The sequence below is a fragment of the Ictalurus furcatus genome, chromosome 26 (genome assembly GCF_023375685.1).
Source record: "Ictalurus furcatus strain D&B chromosome 26, Billie_1.0, whole genome shotgun sequence".
NCBI classification, from domain to species: domain Eukaryota; kingdom Metazoa; phylum Chordata; class Actinopteri; order Siluriformes; family Ictaluridae; genus Ictalurus; species Ictalurus furcatus.
Genome location: NC_071280.1, coordinates 11,938,829 through 11,957,057, shown reverse-complemented (window position 1 = coordinate 11,957,057; position 18,229 = coordinate 11,938,829). Strand labels below are relative to the sequence as shown.

General features: G+C 39.0%; 1 protein-coding gene across 2 annotated transcripts in view; it reads left to right on the top strand.

Moving 5' to 3' along the window:
- bcl9 (BCL9 transcription coactivator) overlaps nucleotides 1-18,229 on the top strand; it is a 52,613-nt gene that overhangs the window by 16,320 nt on the left and 18,064 nt on the right. For both annotated transcript variants that reach the window (XM_053614970.1, XM_053614969.1), the window contains exon 3: nucleotides 4,379-4,451. The gene's annotated coding sequence lies outside the window, so the exon portion shown is untranslated. The remainder of the gene's footprint in view (nucleotides 1-4,378; nucleotides 4,452-18,229) is intronic.

Below are 18,229 nucleotides of genomic sequence, written 5' to 3'. Positions count from 1 at the left end.
AAAGGCAAAACGACTGTGAGGGCGGTGCTGCGGTGGGCAAGTGATGTCATCATTGTGCGACCGAACACCGGCTATCGCAGCAAGCCTACTGTATAATGATTGAGGGTTTTTTTTTTTTTTTTTTTTCCTCTACTTGATGAGAAACACCTTGGTATTCTTTATCCACGTGGATGTGAAGAACTGGTAGGCTTCTGTGCCTTAATTCTGGCAAAGTATATAAAGACCACAGTCTGTTTTTATTGGCTTTGTCAAAGTACCTTTCTCTTCTGAAGTAAGGTGAGTAAATTTGGCCAAGTTTCAGCTCTATTTGTCGTTGCATTCTGTGGCAACGGCAGAAATTCAGTCCCCAATCTGGCAACCACTACATAAAAATCATGTGACTGAAACACGACCATAACCTTTGCTACTTTGTACCTACGCGTGTTGGCCATTTTAATTGGTAAACCTACAACATAAGGCAGATGAGATATGGCATCAGTCCAACATGTAGTATACATACTGGACTGTGAAGATGCGATTATATTGTGTTATTTATTTTCATGTTCAATTATATTGGAAATGATAAATGTATTTTGTTAAATTGGAAATCGTTTTGTTTACCTTAGTAGTACTGGTAGTAGAAAATATTGTATTGATACGGGTGAATACTCAAGGTTTCAGTATCGGAAAAGAAAAACCAGCATCATATAGGTGTTATAGTTTGTTTGGTTTTTTTTTTTTTTTTTTTTGCTGTATGTATCTAGTTCAATATTTCATGGTATTAATCAAAAACACAAGCTAGTGGTGAAAAGTAAAAGAAATATATTTGTACAAACGTCCCTTTTCACATCATTTTCACATCCACAAATTAAAAATCAAAAGGAAAACTCTGAATTCCACCAATTGTTGATCTGTCTACAAGATTTACAGATATCTGTAGTAATCGAGTGAAACTCCTAGGATATATAGGCATGCTTGTCACAATAAAAATTTCACACATCCTGTTTGTGCAGCATATCTTTAATACAAACCGGTAGCATTGACCTTTGTTATATGCACTTTGTTGTAGGGTTATGAAAGTTGTGCTTGATCAGTAGGTCACATGATGCGTATATAGGCTATGCATGTGCGCGATACTCCAGAAACTTTATTTATATTTTATTGTTTTGCATTTTAAACTCTCCCAGTACTTTTAAGTTTTGATTTCAGTGGGAAATGATGATGGAAAAGAAACGAATGCTTCCTGGAGTGTCTTTATAGTGATTTGTATTTGTTTTTTTTAATTGGAAAAAGACCTGCTTTGTTTTTGTTCTGTCTTCACCTGTGCAGTTTCTGTTAGCCTGTTTTCACTGTAGCCTCAGATTCTTGTTCAGGAGTGGAACCTGAAATGATCTTCTGCTGTAGCCCTGAAGTTCAACCTGTTCTGCATTCTGAGATGCTTTTCCGCTCAGGATGGTTGGAAAGAGTGGTTATCAGCTCAAACCAGTCTGGTCATTCTCCTCTGGATTTTTTTTTTTTTTTTTGTCCTCAACAAGGCATTTCCACCCACAGAACTGCCACCGACTGGGTGTTTTTTGTTTTTCCACACCATTCGGTGTAAACTCTAGAGACTGTTGGTGAGATCAGCAGTTTCTGAAATACTCAAACCAGCCCTTCTGTCTCCATCGACCACTATTGTACACCACGATTAACCGTGACAAGATATGATTTGTGTAATTCGAGACAACTACATCTTGCATTCCTTTCTCTTGCTGGTCAGGGAAAATTCAGTCAGTCTGTAACTGTTTACTCTAGAGCTGCAACAACTAATCGATAAAATCGATAATAATCGATTATGAAATTCGTTGTCGGTGAATCTCATTATGGATTAGTTGGTCTGCGCGCGGCTCGGGGTGCGTTTACTCATTACATTACTTCTGTTCCGAAAACACGTTTCGGAGAGTAAATACTAAAGTTGTGTCCCAAATGAAGTACTCTACACTTACACTATGCACTGTGTACTCTACCGTCTAGTGTGTGGATTTAAGAAAGCTAATGTCGTCTCAGATGGAACACACGGGTTTTTTTTACTAACTGGAAGTATATGCCACTTCCTAGTCTACAGTGCATGATGTCATACGCACGTAACGTGGCCCCGCTAGCTTTAGCAGATACCCAGAGTCACCGATAATGACTTTCTTTACTTAACTGTTTGTCAACGCTACCTTTTATAAAAAGTTATACATAAATACTATTATATAATATAAATTTGTATATTAGTTAATATTATTTATATATATTTATGCTTTGTTTATGCATTATTTTTATGGCTGCACAAAAAGCACTGAATTAAACTGCAGTCCTGAATGAATAATATATATTCGTGTGTGTGTGTATTGGGTTCGTTTCAGTCTTATATAATTGGGCAAACAGTTGTGTAAAGTTTTATTCTGAAGTTTATATTTGTAACACTCAGTTTGTGGATTTTATTTTAAATAAATGACAAAACGGGACTGAAAGTTTGTTTCCCCCCCCGTCCGATTAATCTAAGAAAAAAGAAAAAAAAAATCTGCCAACGAATCGTATGAAAATAATTGCAGCCCTATTGTACTCATATGGCAGGGTTCTCTGAGAGCATGTCCAATAAGTGTATAATGAGTAATATCTTGACTGCAACCTGGATTAAGTGCTCACTTCTGTAATGAAGTTGTAGGTGACTTTGAGTACCATTAGCTTTACTTCCTTGTTCCTGTGACGCATTTACGCGAGTAACGTTCTGTACTTTCAGTGCTTTACTCCAACACGTACTGTGGTTTTTATGCCCTTGACTGTTGGCCCTGCTCCAAGAGCTGAGGTCGGCATTGGAAAAAAACAGTTTCTCTTCTTGTTTATTAATGAAGAAAACCTACTACTGCGTGAGGCTCTCGCTCACCCTTCCCTGAAGCAGGTTCTCAGAAGGCGGCTCCACCCATGTCGTTGCTTGCTATTTCTCTCTCTCTCGGTGTGTGTGTGAGTGTGTATGTATTTGTGGCCCTCAGGTGCTGGCAGTTGAGTGATCTGTGGGAGACGTTCAGCTGATAGTGGAAGACAGACACACATGTATCTGATATCAAGGTTATCGTGTGTCTGTGTGTCGCACTGTAGTTAATGTTTACTTTCATGCAGTCTCCATTTTGGCACTTTGGTGTCGAAACGAGTCGGTTCGGTTTCGGATTTTTAGGAAATCTCGCTGATTTGGTCACTCGTGTAGCGAAATGATTAGCTAGAATGAGGGCTTTTAAATCCGCTAAATATTGTGCTGTGTTCGATCCATTCAAGGCCCTAGTTATAGATTTAAGGGAAGCACATGCCACGGAGTGTTAATGAGTCCAGGAGGACATGTTGATGGTCAGGATGAACCCACACCTGGAGCACAGCGTGTGTGATCTATAAACCTGAGCCGAGGATCAGTGTGTACACAAGTTACTGAGGTTTTTGTAAAGTCATTAAAGTGGAACAGTCATGTTTGTTTTTGTTTTTTTTAAATAGCAGAATGCTGTGCGTCATCTCATAGCGCTCTGTCATCAAAGACGAAAACGGGAAAAATCCCGATCAGCATCATAATCGTGTATCTAACGATTAATTAAAGGGTTGACTCAACTCTCAGTATCTATCCACCGTCTTGTGTGTTTGGTGTCAAATGGGCTTTATCACTGACTAACACACTGTATTAAAATAACCACAGGAAAATAGCGAATCCCCTTTACCGCTATTACTGCGGAATTTTTTTTTTTTTTTTTTTTTTTTTTTTAAATCTATGTTCCCGTAGACGTCTTGAGAAATGTTATGCCCAATACAGCACCATATTCCCAGTTTCATGATGTTGGTTGTACACAACCCTTCTTTCATTTCAAGTCTCCTCACTATTTCTTTGTTGGGTTTCTCGTTCATAACACGGCATTATAAAAGTCTCTGGAAAATGCCGAGTGACAAAAGAAAAAGCTCTTGCTCTTTTTGTTTTTAGGAGCGAACAATGAAACTTGACCATTATGTCTTATGTGTGAGATGGTGTAATTGTTTCTGCTATTAAACACCGATGTAACTACACTAGCGGTGCATCCCGGTGATGTCATCGTGGCACAGAACCACTTACTTCTCACAGGAATAAAGGAAATGCAGCATCAGCCAACAAATTAGCACCAGAAACACTAAAATGCATCACAAATATTTTAATATAACTTATTGAAAGTGTTTCAGGATGGAGTTTGCCTTTTAAGGGATCAAAAACATGCTTTGGTTTTTACAGTTATGATGAGATGAAAAGTATATGACTTTTCCCAGCTGCACTTATGGAGTCATGATTTCTGTTATATTTACATAATTGTAGTCTCTTTGTCTCTCTCTCTCTCTCTCTCTCTCTCTCTCTCTCTCTCTCTCTCAGATCATAGAGTGGTGTCCCGTTGCAGTGCAGAGACAGCCATGGCCACGGCTATATCGTGACACACAGAGACATGGTGAGTACTGCTGCTGCTGACATCTCCAGAGCCATGTCAAACAAAGGTCCCTCTGCAGGGGGCCCGCTGTGAGAGACAGAGCCATGTGTGAGAAAGTGGGATGGGGGTTGGAGGGACTGAGGAAAGGAGGGAGCGCGAGAGCGAGGAAGAGCCTCACTGTGTAAATGAGGTTCCTAGTTTCCAAGCACTTCCAGCATAAATCCATATTTTCAGCCTGTTCCAGCTCACACTGGTCTGGTTGTTAATGCCGTAATTAGCATCTTGACTGAGGACTGATGTGAAGTCAGAAATCCCAAAAACATGGATTTGATTGTGGACATCTGTTGTGGAGACTATAGCTATGGAGGGAGTAATATTTGGATGGCAGAGGATAGAAAGCGGGGGTGGGGGGGGGCGGGTGGCCCAAGGGGTGGGTTGGATTGGAGTAACCCCTGTTTAAGGCCTCCAAAAACTTAACAATCCAGAAAACTCGGCGTGCATACACAGGGAAGGGAAAAGAAACACTTTGTGGAAGACAGAAAATAGATGACTTATGGAAAAAATCGCTGAACATTTGGGCCCCATGGCTGCGCTAGGTCTCATGCGCCTCCCTTCACTTATTTCCTAACTTCAGCCGAGTATCAGAAATAAAACGAATGCAATATCAACTGGGTTCATCTTTGCACAGCTTCTGAAACACTTGCTGAAGATTTTCCATGTAACAAGTCATGGTTTTTTTTTGTGTTTTCAGTACATTTTTACAGACCTTCTGTTTAAATTAGATTGAGCATGCCATTATAGGATAATAGTCAGCGATGAGGTGGTGTGATGCAGCTGTTACAATAATAAAAAAAAAAAAAATCTCCTATTAACACCCCAAAGTGTTTTATTCCACTTAAAGGTGCCTTGGTGAGAGAATTCAGTTTTAATATATATTAAGTATCCAACAGTTAGGTGGGTTCTACATTTGAGTGATTCCCAACCATGTTCGTCTAGTTCCGCCCCCAGGATCTAGTGTGTGTGTGTGTGTGTGTGTGTGTGTGTGTGTGTGTGTGTGTGTGTGTGTGTGTGTGTGTGTGTGTGTGTGTGTGTGTGTGTGTGTGTGTGTGTGTGTGTGTGTGTGTGTGTGTGTGTGTGTGTGTGTGTGTGTGTGTGTGTGTGTGTGTGTGTGTGTGTGTGTGTGTGTGTGTGTGTGTGTGTGTGTGTGTACAATTACAGTAGGTGCATCCAAACACACAAGTATTCCAGACTGGAAGTCTGTTTTCCAAATGGGGTTTCTTAGTGACTTAATGTCGAATTTGCTACGGCCATGAATTAACCTTCCAGGTTATTAAAAAAACCTGATTACTGTACCGTTAAATCACAGCAAGTTGCGAACACTAATCATTCATTCATTCATTTAAAGGCTGCATACATAGATTTTATCCGTGTATAGTTATATTTAATGTTGTAGAACGTCTGCGTATGAAGTTAGTTCCTGTTATCACTTAGGTTATAGTAGCTATAAACAGTTGTTCTCTCACCTGCCTGCCTGTCTTTCCTTTATCTTACAGTTAGTAAAACAAAATAATGCCTCTCGTCTGTTCGTGTAAACATAATCACAGCTTTACCTCTGACTGTTACAAAGTAGACTCCTTTTGAAAAATGCTAAATAAATGCGTCCTCACCAGATCAGTGAAAACACACAATTCTTCATTTGTTTATGTGCAGCACCAGCCATACGAGTCCCTGTGTACGTTGTTACTATAGAAACGAGAACATATTACACCGAGTGCATTGAATATAAACCTGCGATTTTGATTGCAACTGCAGCTATTGTTAGAGCAGCTGTTATAGAAAATTAATCAAGACCTTCTAACTAATCAGAATGAAGAATTCAGCAGCACCATGATATGACTACAGTTGAACTCGAAACATTAGTTGTGATGCACAGTGATGTAGTTATGACTGTTATGACCTGAGGTGTTACAAAGGTCCACAGGTTTTGTAGCTGATTTTGATAAACCAATCCTTTTTAAAGTAGTTCTCACAAATTGTTTCGATACGTGCAGCAGTATTAAAACGAATTAAAATGAGTTGCCAGGTGTGATTTTTTTTTTCTTCTTCTTTTTATTGCAATGATCGATTCTTGTTCATTTATCCGTGGGCTTTTGCGTGATTGTGTAATTAACAATAGAAATCTTTAAATACTGCATTTTGCGTTTAATTGTCCATTTACAAGCTCTAAATCTTTTATTCGATAATTATACATCTGATTTAACTTGTCTACTTTATTAACGCATTGATTAATGGCGTAATTTGCTGTTAAATAGGTGTTAGATTCTAACTGCATGGTGTTGGATGGTTCATATGGTGTGAGAATGTTAAGCTTCTTAATTGGATACCTTTAGGCTACGGATATAACACTGATTATCTGATAAGCAAGACCAGATAAACTCAACTATCTGAAGACAAACACTTGAGGAATAATTCAGTCTTCGTCTCTGCACATATACCTGATTTGGGCTGTAGCGTGTTATTAGCTCGAGTCCAGCAATGTTCTAGTGCTTTAGTTTAGCCTTGGGCTGTTTTGCGGACTGCGCTCAAGGAATCTCTTTGCTTGTAGTGGATTTAGTTGACCCACGAAGCCAAGCTGGTCAGATTGTGTCGGTTCTGTGGGTCTGAATCCCGCCTTGAGCTCTCTAAAGCCAAATTTATACTCTTCAATGGGACTTCAAGGTGTTGTGTCAGGATGCACGAACCTGTGGGAGTCTTTAGTGCGCTGGATTGGATTTCTATTTTACTGCCTGTTCTCTCTCTCTCTCTCTCTCTCTCTCTCTCTCTCTCTCTCTCTCTCCCCCCCCCCCCGATTCCTTTTGAAATTGCAGTTGAATCCTCGTATGAGCCTCATCTGATTCTTGCCTGTTACCAGCAAGAGGAAAGGGGGTGACTCAATGTGAACAGACACAAATTAATTTTGCTTGCACCAGAAAAAGTAAGGTAATGTGCACTGAAGCTCTTTTATCTACTGGGCAGAGAACACTCAGGTCTTCACACTGCTGCGTGTGTTGTAGATCACTAAACATCATGGCTTTTTATTAGACTCATATTCCAAAGTGCTTGGCGTTATTGTAAGGGTAGGAGATGCAACAAAAATGACAGAACTAGCTATGTATCGTGGAATAAAGGTTTATTTAACATTTCTCATTTATCACAGCTTTAAAGATTAAAAAATCTTTTTTTTTTTTTTAAGCTGCTTCCAGTCAACATTTGTAATTGTTATTAAAACGTTAAAAAAAAAAAAACAGTACTGGCGTTATAGAATTTAAAAAAAAGAGTCTGTGAGAGACGAATGCAGATACAGTCTGGACTAGGGATGGGACGATCCATCAGCTATAGACAGTAATCTGACAATTTTTCGGCCCAAATAAGATCGGCTGATGTCTCTTTTATCTTGCAGAAGCAGTGAGACAATCCCCGGTACAAAACGGCAGCAACGAGCAATCAAGCTGTGCAAATGTACACCAGTAGCAGTTAGCTGAAGAAATGAAAAACACAGTGATGGAGTTTATTGAACTAAATAACCATATTTAGTTGTTGATGTGGGATTTAATTTCTCACCTGCAGCGGCGTTATGCACTTCTCAGACGGAAATTCTTCAGACGTTCTCATCCCCTCCCAAGCTCCATCAAACTCTCTCAAATTCTGATGTCCATCCCATGTCCATGTTAAGCTTCACAGGGTGCTTGTGGAACTTATTATAATAACAATCTTAACACAAATCTTAACACTATTGTTCAGTGTTGTTTTTTAATTCCTTTAAGTGACTTTAAGAGTTTGTGCCTGATCTTGCTGTGATGTGTGTGTTTGTTTTTTACATTATGTGCCATTATAAATCAGTGGAACATAGGAACGACCCTGTCAGGGAACTGCTAACATTCAGCTAGTTAGCTAGTAGCCATTATCTTAAGGAAGCTAAGAGTATCTAGGAGCTAGTATCTCAGGGAACTGATAACATATTAGCTAGTTTGGTGAATGACGAACCAGATTAAGTGTTTAAGCATCAAGCACCATTTAATAAATCCTGAGGCCGAAGTCTGGTGAGAGAGCTACTTAACGGTTAGTAGTTCCTTTTATTTGTTTATTTGTTGTGCCCCCCCCGTGAAGATTCTTTTGTCTAAAGTTCAGCTAGACGAAGTTGAATGTGTCTGAGGCGAAATATAATGTCACCAGAAGCAAATAATTGTTTGTGGTGTTTGTGTCCTTTTCTTTTCCTTTTTTTTTACTTGATAACATTTTGCGCTCTGTCTGCTCTGTGGTTTTTTTTGTTTTTTTTTTGTCACGATATTTTTATATTTTTGCTATTTGGAATTAGCTCAGTGTAAAGGGCTGCAAGGCTCGGTGTGAAGGGCTTGCTGTTTACAGGCCTATTTATATACGACATTGTTTCTAAGCTAGGAGTGTGTGTGTGTGTGTTACAAGAATGTAAATAGTATGCTGTCGATGCTCTGTTTTTCATTCCCCTATTTAATAGTTTGCAGCTTGTACATCCTAGGCATTTCTGTGGAGAGAGTTATGGCAAAGTTTTTGAATTGTAATTTGTCCTAAATAAGGCTTCTTGGGAGACAGCTGGCTGCATTACTGCCTTTTGAATAGCCAGATTTTTATTTTGGGCACACAAACACCACCAGCAAATGGTGTTTGAATGAGACTGTATAGCGTAGTAATAATATTTATTTATGATTTATGTTTTATGATGTACTTGGTAAATATCACAGTATATTGTATGAATTCCTGCCAGCACTGGTCTATTGGAATCATTATAAAAACATGCACATAAGACTGAAAGGACATGAGGATGGTTGGCTGATGGATGACTCAAACTATTTGGGACTGATTACTGCAAAACTAATAACAGATTCCGCACCATTGCATTGAAAATGTTGGGGATCAGCCAAAAGTGTTAAGGTGGCATTTACCTTGCAGGTATTTTTGAACATTTTAAATGTTTCACTGCCTTGATACAGTGAATAATTCTAGTACACACGGATTAAACAGACATATTTATACCCATGATTATCACTAGGTGTGTTTATAAGTCCCATGAGTATTTTATGTAACCCGGCAGCCAGTTTTAGAGGTGTGTGTGAGAGAGAGAGAGAGAAATTGAAAGTGTGGAGTTCTTCACTAATCATTTGTGGCTCAGCTTCACAATGGGATTTGCATAATATGCCTGGCCTTTTTAAAGTGAGCATAAACATTACGGATACGGGGTGTGGTGTTTTGTGTGCGTGCGTGTGTGTGTGTGTGTGTGTGTGTGTGTGTGTGTATTGGGTGGTGGGGGTTGTTTCTTATTTATGTCTGTCAGCTTTGGCGCTTGAATTCTCTCACTCTCTCCACCTCATGTTTGCTTTCGCTGTTGTTCTCTCGAATGATTTGAATTCATGGATCTCGGTTCACGCCGAGCCTCCAGCGCCTGTAGTGTCCACACTTTGCCGATATTATTTTCAACCCTTCGTAACTCGTTTTATCTGCTTTAAACCTGTTTGCACCGATCAGCTGTCAGGTTTACTTCTTTGTCCTGGCCAAGATGTAGATGAAGCCAGTCATACATCAGCGTTTAAAAGACCTCTCATCTGATTTTTGGAAAATTACGTCTCTTCCTAGACCCAAAACAATTTGGAAAGAATAAGTGTCGAGTACGTGCCTGAAATAAGAAACCTGAACGATGGTTATTTTCCGCGTCTTGTTTCTAAGGAGAAGGACCCTTCAATTCGAAGCAGTTTTTAGGTGAAAGAAAGAGAGAATTTTCTTTTTGTCGAAGCATTCACTCGTACGCTACATACGCCACTGTTGGACTTGCCTGAGATGCTTTAGTTGATTACATTTTTCCTTAAGTTTCCTCATTCATTGCTGCCATAGCAACAATGCAAACTGAGTCTACACTAGCAGTAGGATCATACAAACTGTGGACGGTAAAAATAGTCACTCCCTGAAGTGGATTATTTACCACAGTGATGTTTATTGTCGCTGACATTTAGCTAGATTTTGCATGTCCTACAGAATCTTTGTGCATCGCCATCTTCAAGTCAGAATTATGCATCATTACCTATTATTTAAGCCCTTTCATCATTCTAGTAAAACTGAATCCTAAAGAGTAGAAGTATTTATTTATTTTATTTTACTTTATTTATTTATGTATTTATTTTTTTAAGCCATAGTATTGCTTGCATCACTCGTATCAGCGCAACACACACTACCATGTCAGTGGAACGGCTTTCCACTAATTGATGGGTGAGAAGGAGGACAAATGGACTGCAGTCACTGAGTGTTAAGCAACAACATGACCAAGGTGGTAGGTTTAACCTGATAAAATGGTACCAATTAGTACGAGTATAAACATGGTGCACCTAATGAAGAGGCCGCTGATTGTTGGCTGCTTGTTGAGCTCTTACGGAAAAGCAATATTTGGTATGTTTAATCTCCATGTTGGAGTATATAAGGACTATACCATGTTTACAGACGGGTCGTCATTTCTCATGCAACAGGAAAAACGCAGCCAGGCGAAACGGAAAGCTGCAGTACAGCGTCATCTTCAGCAGGAAGAAGACATGAGAACCTGTCAGACAAACGGCCAGATGTCACAGCAGCATATGTGTTGAAAACGGGGCTTTCCCAAAACATATGTACAGTCAAAACAACTGTTCCGGTACTCTGTGTGTGTATGTGTATGACGGACCGCTTCATTGGAAACTCTTTAACAGGAGTGGTAGTCATAGGCAGTAGGAGTGTGTTGTTTCTGGATGGGTAAAAACGCGGGGTTCCCCTCTCACTTTTTTTTTTTTTGGAGGTAGAACAGCCATTACTGTTCTCATCTGACAAAAATGTTGACCTTAAACATTAATAAAGGAAAGTAGAAGTCTGGTAGTGTTGTGTTTGGATTATTTGGATGATTCCTTTGCCATTGATTCAGCACTCGAGCCTATTGGAAATGTTTGCAGACAGAATCTTTTACTGCAGAGAGCTCTGATTTTTGAATTATTGGACCCTTTTTTTTGCAGTACTGGCAAAAATCATGAAGTTGTGGTGTCCGGAGTTTCATCGACTTTTATAAACTGTAGTTTTGTTGTGATTTGTACGAGTGGTTTCAATTTGCACTCGGGATTGTGACCCGTTCTTTCCCTTCAGTCCTGAAACCTTACCTGTCCTTTGAAGATTTTTTTTTTCTCCCCCAACCACATTGATCTCGGCTTTCTGGTACATGCTGCAAGTCTGCGGTTGCCACGTCCAGTATAATCACCCCTTTTTTCCACTCCCAACCCCAGAAAATACAGGAGCAGTGATGGCTGGTTGTGATATTTGAGAAGACGGCTGTTCTAATTATTATCTAGCAAGTGATCGATAGTGAAGATGTGATCGCACAAGGTTTCATCAATGGTGTAATAATGTGTGGAAAACTATTACACGCGCTTAAAGCTAGACAGCTGCATTTGTAAAAGTGTTTCAAGTTAGAGCTAATGTCATTAGCGTGGGTTGCCAGGTTTCAGCTAAATTTCCAGTCCGACTACATCAAAAAAAAAAAAAAAAAAAAAAAGAAAAAACCCACACACGCACACAAAAGACTTGAACCTAGCCCAAAAAGTTCAGGCACTGGAAAACGGAGACACGTTTTCTTCTTTTTCCCTTGCCTTTTGTTTGGGAAGCAAGGGTCACTATGGTGGACACGCATTTCTAATATACAGACATTTTCCACCCCATAATCCTCCTTTCCTTCTCCCAATCTGTGCAATGTATCTTCTAATAGAAATGGATCTGTTCATAATACACACTTACCATTTGCCTTTGTTTCTGAACATGTGTTTGATTTTATGTGTATTCGTGGAATATTTTTAGACTAGCTCAGTTTGGCATAAAAACCCTGCTTTATCTCTCCTGTCCGCTTCTCCTCCATTGAAGAAATGTTGACTGCGAGAGCATGGGGCAGCGAGATTCCTGCCCCAGTGGGCCTCTGTTAGCACTAGTTGCAGTCCCTTTTTTGACCACTAATTATTGCAATTATAATGCTCTGTAGCTAAATCGATTGAGCTGCATCTAGAGAAGTGAACAAAACAAATATCTACTTCTTTTGAGTGACCAATGATAAAGTAATTTGTATTTCAATGGAATTTAAAATATATGGAGTTGTGAATGCGGACTTTATAAAGATTAACATTTGTTGAATGACCTTCAAAAAAACCCAAAAAACCCCAACATCCACCACACACCCCAGCAAATATAAACAAAAGAATTGATTTCCTTAATGCTTCTGTAAATATTTATTGAGTTTTCGTCTCTGTCTGTTTCCATGCTGACAGATTCTTTCATCATTCACTGGCTGCATTATGGGATTTTTTGCCACATGCCGATGGCTGTGAAAACACTGGGCCGCTAATAACAATTACTACCTCCTCCATTTATAATGAGCAATATTGATGGTGTTTTCTAACGTTTGAGCACATAAAAGCAGCGAAATCTGTAGGACAGATTTTCTTGCACACATTAATATTGAGTGCCTTCTGGGAGATCTCATAAAAAAAAAAGCACGCCCGCTCATATGAAACAAAAGCTAATAGAATAATCGCAGTAGCTGTGAATGTCGGCTAAATATTAATATTGAACCCGCACCGATATGGAGGATTTAAACGGATATCTGTACTAATGTTCTTCCCACTGATGGACTCTGTGAATTACGTCTGTATTACTCGATTTTTCGACTGTGGAGACCCCCCCCCCCACTTATTGGATCAATACATACCTTCTCGAGCGTTATTTAGAAAAACTGGAATGAGATTAATATAATAATAATAATAATAATAATAATAATAATAATAATAATAATAATAATAATAATAATAGGCTTCGCAGCACTAGCTCTCTGATTCAGTTATGAAAACCTCCAGATGATGAAATGTGAAAAACACCTACTGCGGGTGTGTGTCCAAATGCATGTGCATTCTAATTCACTTCACCTCAGAGGTGTGTGTGTGTGTGTGTGTGTGTGTCTTGAGGCGGTGCAGCTTCAGGGCCCTGTCCGTGCGTGTTGCCGTGGCAACACTGTCGGTGGGCTTGTGTGTGTGTGTGGCTGGGCTGCAGAAGAGCTTCAGCGACCAAGCTGTCTACTGTTGCTGGAGCCATACAAAATAGACTCACTATGACTGCAAGCATCTCATTATGCGCTCTGAGTGTCTTCTCTCTCTCTCTCTCTCTCTCTCTCTCTCTCTCTCTCTCTCTCTCTGTGTGAGTGTGAGAGAGAGAGAGCGAGAGAGACAGCATGAGGAGTGGTGGCAGAGCAATGAAACTGCTCAGTGAATCACAGCAATGGCGTTCTCAGCCTCTCCCCTGAGGCATTGTGGTTGTTGGTCTAATGATGTAGCTTGTATATAAGTGTTTGTTTTGTATATTTTTATTTATTTTACAATTTTTTTTAATAAACCAACAACAGGGTAGTATTTGTAAAAATCCTAATTTGATCATTTGTGTGTCTGGGTGTTTTGAGCAAGTTAACTACCATTTATTAAAACGCTGTCCTGTTAAATAGGCCTTATTGGTGTTCCTGGCAAATGAACAACTGCGTGTTCAGTAATTGTAATTAGTGGTCGACTGATATGGGTTTTTTTAACGGCCGGTGCTGATAGTGGTGCTTAGAAAGCAGTGATATAAAGCAATGATACAAAGCTGATATTCTTACAAATAGAAATTAGAATAACACTAAAATTGTATGTATGCTCTTAGAGTGACGGATACAAAACCGATAATGTGTGTGTGCACGTAGTACACAATTTGTCTTAAACATGCCGTGCCTCATGTAACTTGGAAACAGAAGCTTGCAGAGATTCCCTCAGTTACCAAGAGGCTGTCAATATTGTATCAGTATCATGGACAGTGGGTGAAATAAGTATTGAACGCGTCAACGTTTTTTTTTTTCTCTTCCAGTAAATATATTTCCAATGAGGCTATTCACATGAAATTTTCACCAGACATCAGTATTAACTCAAGAAATCCAGAAATATAAAGAATTCACAACATTAAAATCCATAAATAAAGTTGTGTGTAATAAAGTGGAATGACACGGGGAGGGGGGAAGTATTGAACACGCTAAGAAAAAGCAGTTCTCCAAGGTAAGGCAAGGAACCAACTGAAATCCGTAAGTAATTATACCCCCTATCTGTGCAAATTAATATCAGCTGGGTTAGTAAATTGATGGTCTACATAAAAAGGCATTTCGTTACCAAGGGTCTATATAAAAAGGCTTTTCGTTACCAAGGTGTCACACAAGAAACATCTCATGATGGGTAAAAGCAAAGAGCTCTCCCAAGACCTTCACAACCTTATTGCTGCAAAACATATTGATGGAATCGGATACTTCTGAATCTTCCAGTAAGCACCATCAGGTTATCCGCAAGTGGAAGCAACATCACTCCGTGGACAGGAGCTACTCGCAAGATTTCTGACCAGTGAGCCAGAAGAGTAGCCCAAGAGCCAAGGAAAGAGCTCCAGAAACACTTGGAGGCAGCAGGTGCCATCGTCACAGAGAAAACAATAGGCAGACTCCACTGCTCACGCTCATCCAACAAGACTCCATTACTAAATAAAAGGCATGCTGAAGCTCGTTTAAAGTTTGCCATAACTCATTTGGACAGGTCTATGAAATACTCGGAGTTTAACTTTTTGGCTGTCATGCTACACACCATGTTTGGAGAAGAAATAGCACTGCACACCACCCTAAAAACACTATACCAACAGTGAAGTTTGGAGGTGGAAACATCATGGTGTGGGGCTGGCAGACTTCATATCATTGAAGGAACAATGAATGGAGCCCTTTACGGGAAGATTCTTGAAAAGAATCTGCAGCCATCCACCATGATGATGAAGATGAGACATGGGTGGAGCTTCCAGCAGGACAACTATCCAAAGCATACAGCAAAGGAAACCCTCACTCGGTTTCAGAGAAAATAAATCAAGGTGGTAGAATGGTCCAGTCAGTCACCTGACTCGAATCCAATTGAAGAACATTTAAAGACAGTATGTTTAGAAGAATGGTCCAAAATCACACCTGAATACTGTGGCCCATTCATTTCTTGAATGTGTCTTGAGGCTGTTATTACAAACAAAGGCTTCTTCACTAAGTATTAAATACATTTCAGTTAGCGTGTTCAATACTTTTTTTTTTTCCTGCGTCATTTTTCTTTATTGCACATAACTTCATTTATGGACTTTAATTTTGTGAATTCTTTATCTTAAGTTAATACTGTTATTACTGTTAATACTGAGTTAATACTGATGTCTGGTGAAAATTTCATGTGAATAACCTCATTGGAAATGTATTTATTGAAAAAAATGGAGTTCAGTACTTATTTCCCCCACTGTATCAGCGGTTACCCAGAGCTCTGATATTGTGTGTGTGTGTGTGTGTGTGTGTGTGTGTGTGTGTGTGTATACAGTGCTGTGCAAAAATTTTAAGCACCCTACAAACTCTGTTATGGATTTTTATTTGATGACTTCTACATTATCGAGTCAGTACAAAAACATTTTAGATTTCCAAACATTAGTTTTCTAGCACAAAATTAGATTTTTACAGAAAAATGTTAGTATGTGATTAAAGAAATCAGCGTATTAAGCGGTAAGAGACACTTTTCAGACAAAAAACACAATGAAGGCTGCTGGGTTTTGCTGCAAAAATAAGAAGCGAGTGTGACAGTCAAAGTCTCCGGAAGAACCGCAGCTGGTTCTGTTCAATAAAACTTACAGCTCATTTCCTTATAAAACTGCACTAATTGTACTGGAGACTACTGTTTTTATTTTTTTTTATCATGCCAAATATTGACTGTTTTCATTTTCTACTGTTTACTGCTCTTTATGGTATTTCTTTTTAGTGTAGAAACATTTAATTTCATTATTTTTGGAGGCATCTTTGCTCTACAGTATTTCTTTGCAAACTTTTACAGTTGTGTGTGTGTGTGTGTGTATAGTATAATATAATATTTCAGGTCTGCAGTACCTGTAATAATATATTAGGAATGTATCCGGACAGATACAAATGCTGCCCCCCCCCTCCCCCCCCCACACACACACACACACATTTATTTATTTATTTATTTTATTTGACCTTTTTTTTTTTTTTAAAGGGGTGTCCTGATTCGATCTCAGCAGATTAATGCAGTTTTTACCTGAATGATATCGGCTTTATTGAACACTAACTTATGCCCGATCCTGTTTTACATCAGTTGTCACGGAGAGCACAATTTGTGGCAGGACAAATTAAAATTAAAATGTCTGCAGTGTATAAAAATTTTAAATTGGAAAATGAAATCAGTCCAACAACCACTTGTAATGCAACGTGAGCATTCTGTAAGGTGTTAGTGCTAGAGCTGTGTTCGATACTACCAATTTGATATGACTCCTAAAATCTAAACCCTCAAAAGAAAACAGCAAGTTCACTCAGGTAACTCAGGCAAACCCTTCACCAAAGCAACACTGTCATGTAACAGAGGCGCAGACGTATGCGAGTGCAGATATTTATTGTGTAAAGTGCAAAACAAAGCACCAAAATTGCGAGAACCAGAACCATGAACACAAACATGAGATACAAGGCGAAACAGGCAGACTCTTAGCAAGGCTGCGGCACACGAGACACAGGGTTGACAACGATGACTACAAATAGCAAGAAACACACAGAAGTTAGGCTTATTATGGGTAATACAAAACAGGGATGAGTAAGACACATGTCCGTGTTGGTCATGTGATGTGCTAGGGCTGATGGGTGATGTAGTCCTGTGCTGATTTCGGCATAACCATGACACACACTGGAGGATACTTTCAAAAGGAGAGAGAAATTTCCTCTCCTGGAATTGTTTTAAAAAAAAACAACAACTAAAGAACAGCTTGGATTCAGGCATTTTTTTCTTAATGCACTGCAGAGTTTTCAGTTGTCAGTCAGATACATTTGGATTGATTTTAATAACATTAATGTACTTAAAGTGTGCACCAAGCACTAGATAAATACAAGTATTGTATTGGGACTCTATTTCGAAAGATACTCCATATTAAATGACTCTGCTTGGAATCGGGGCAAAAAAACTTGACATCTCTAACTTTTTAAAAGAAAAAAAATAGAAACCTTGGCAATAACATTTCTAGAGTAACGTGCATCGACGAAAACCACGTTTGTGTCACAACAACTGGCAGCATTCATTCAATCATCCTTTAATAACGGCCTTGTCAGCATCACCCTGGTTTAGATAAGGCAATTAGCTCACAAATAGTTAAACAAATTTTTTATAAAAAATTTTAACAATACACACATGCACGTTAATGTGTCGTGTTAAGTCACCATACTTTTTGTGTCGTATTGAAGCTGCTGGGAGTCAATCCCGGAAGAGTCGATGTCCGATTTCCTGATTACGGACATTGAAACCCAAGGGTCAATCACACTCACTGAAGATGAGTCCCCTGGTGCAAACATGACAAACAAAATGAATTTAGCATCTGACTGTTTCCGTTTGTGATACAGTCTGTAGATATCTATTTATTTTGAAGATAAATGGTAGGAATTGAACAAATCATGGCTGTCTGAATAAATAAAGTCTACATATGCACTGGATAACATTCTCATGCCATGACTGGTTGATTGTATTGTAGTCAGTGACATTTTGATTTGAATTAATCCTAGTTATTTAATTAAGCCTAGTTTAGAAGTAGTTTTAGCTGACCTAAATGCTGTAAAGACATACTTTTGGTATTTCATACATGTTGTTTGTTTGAAATAATCCAATTAATTGACT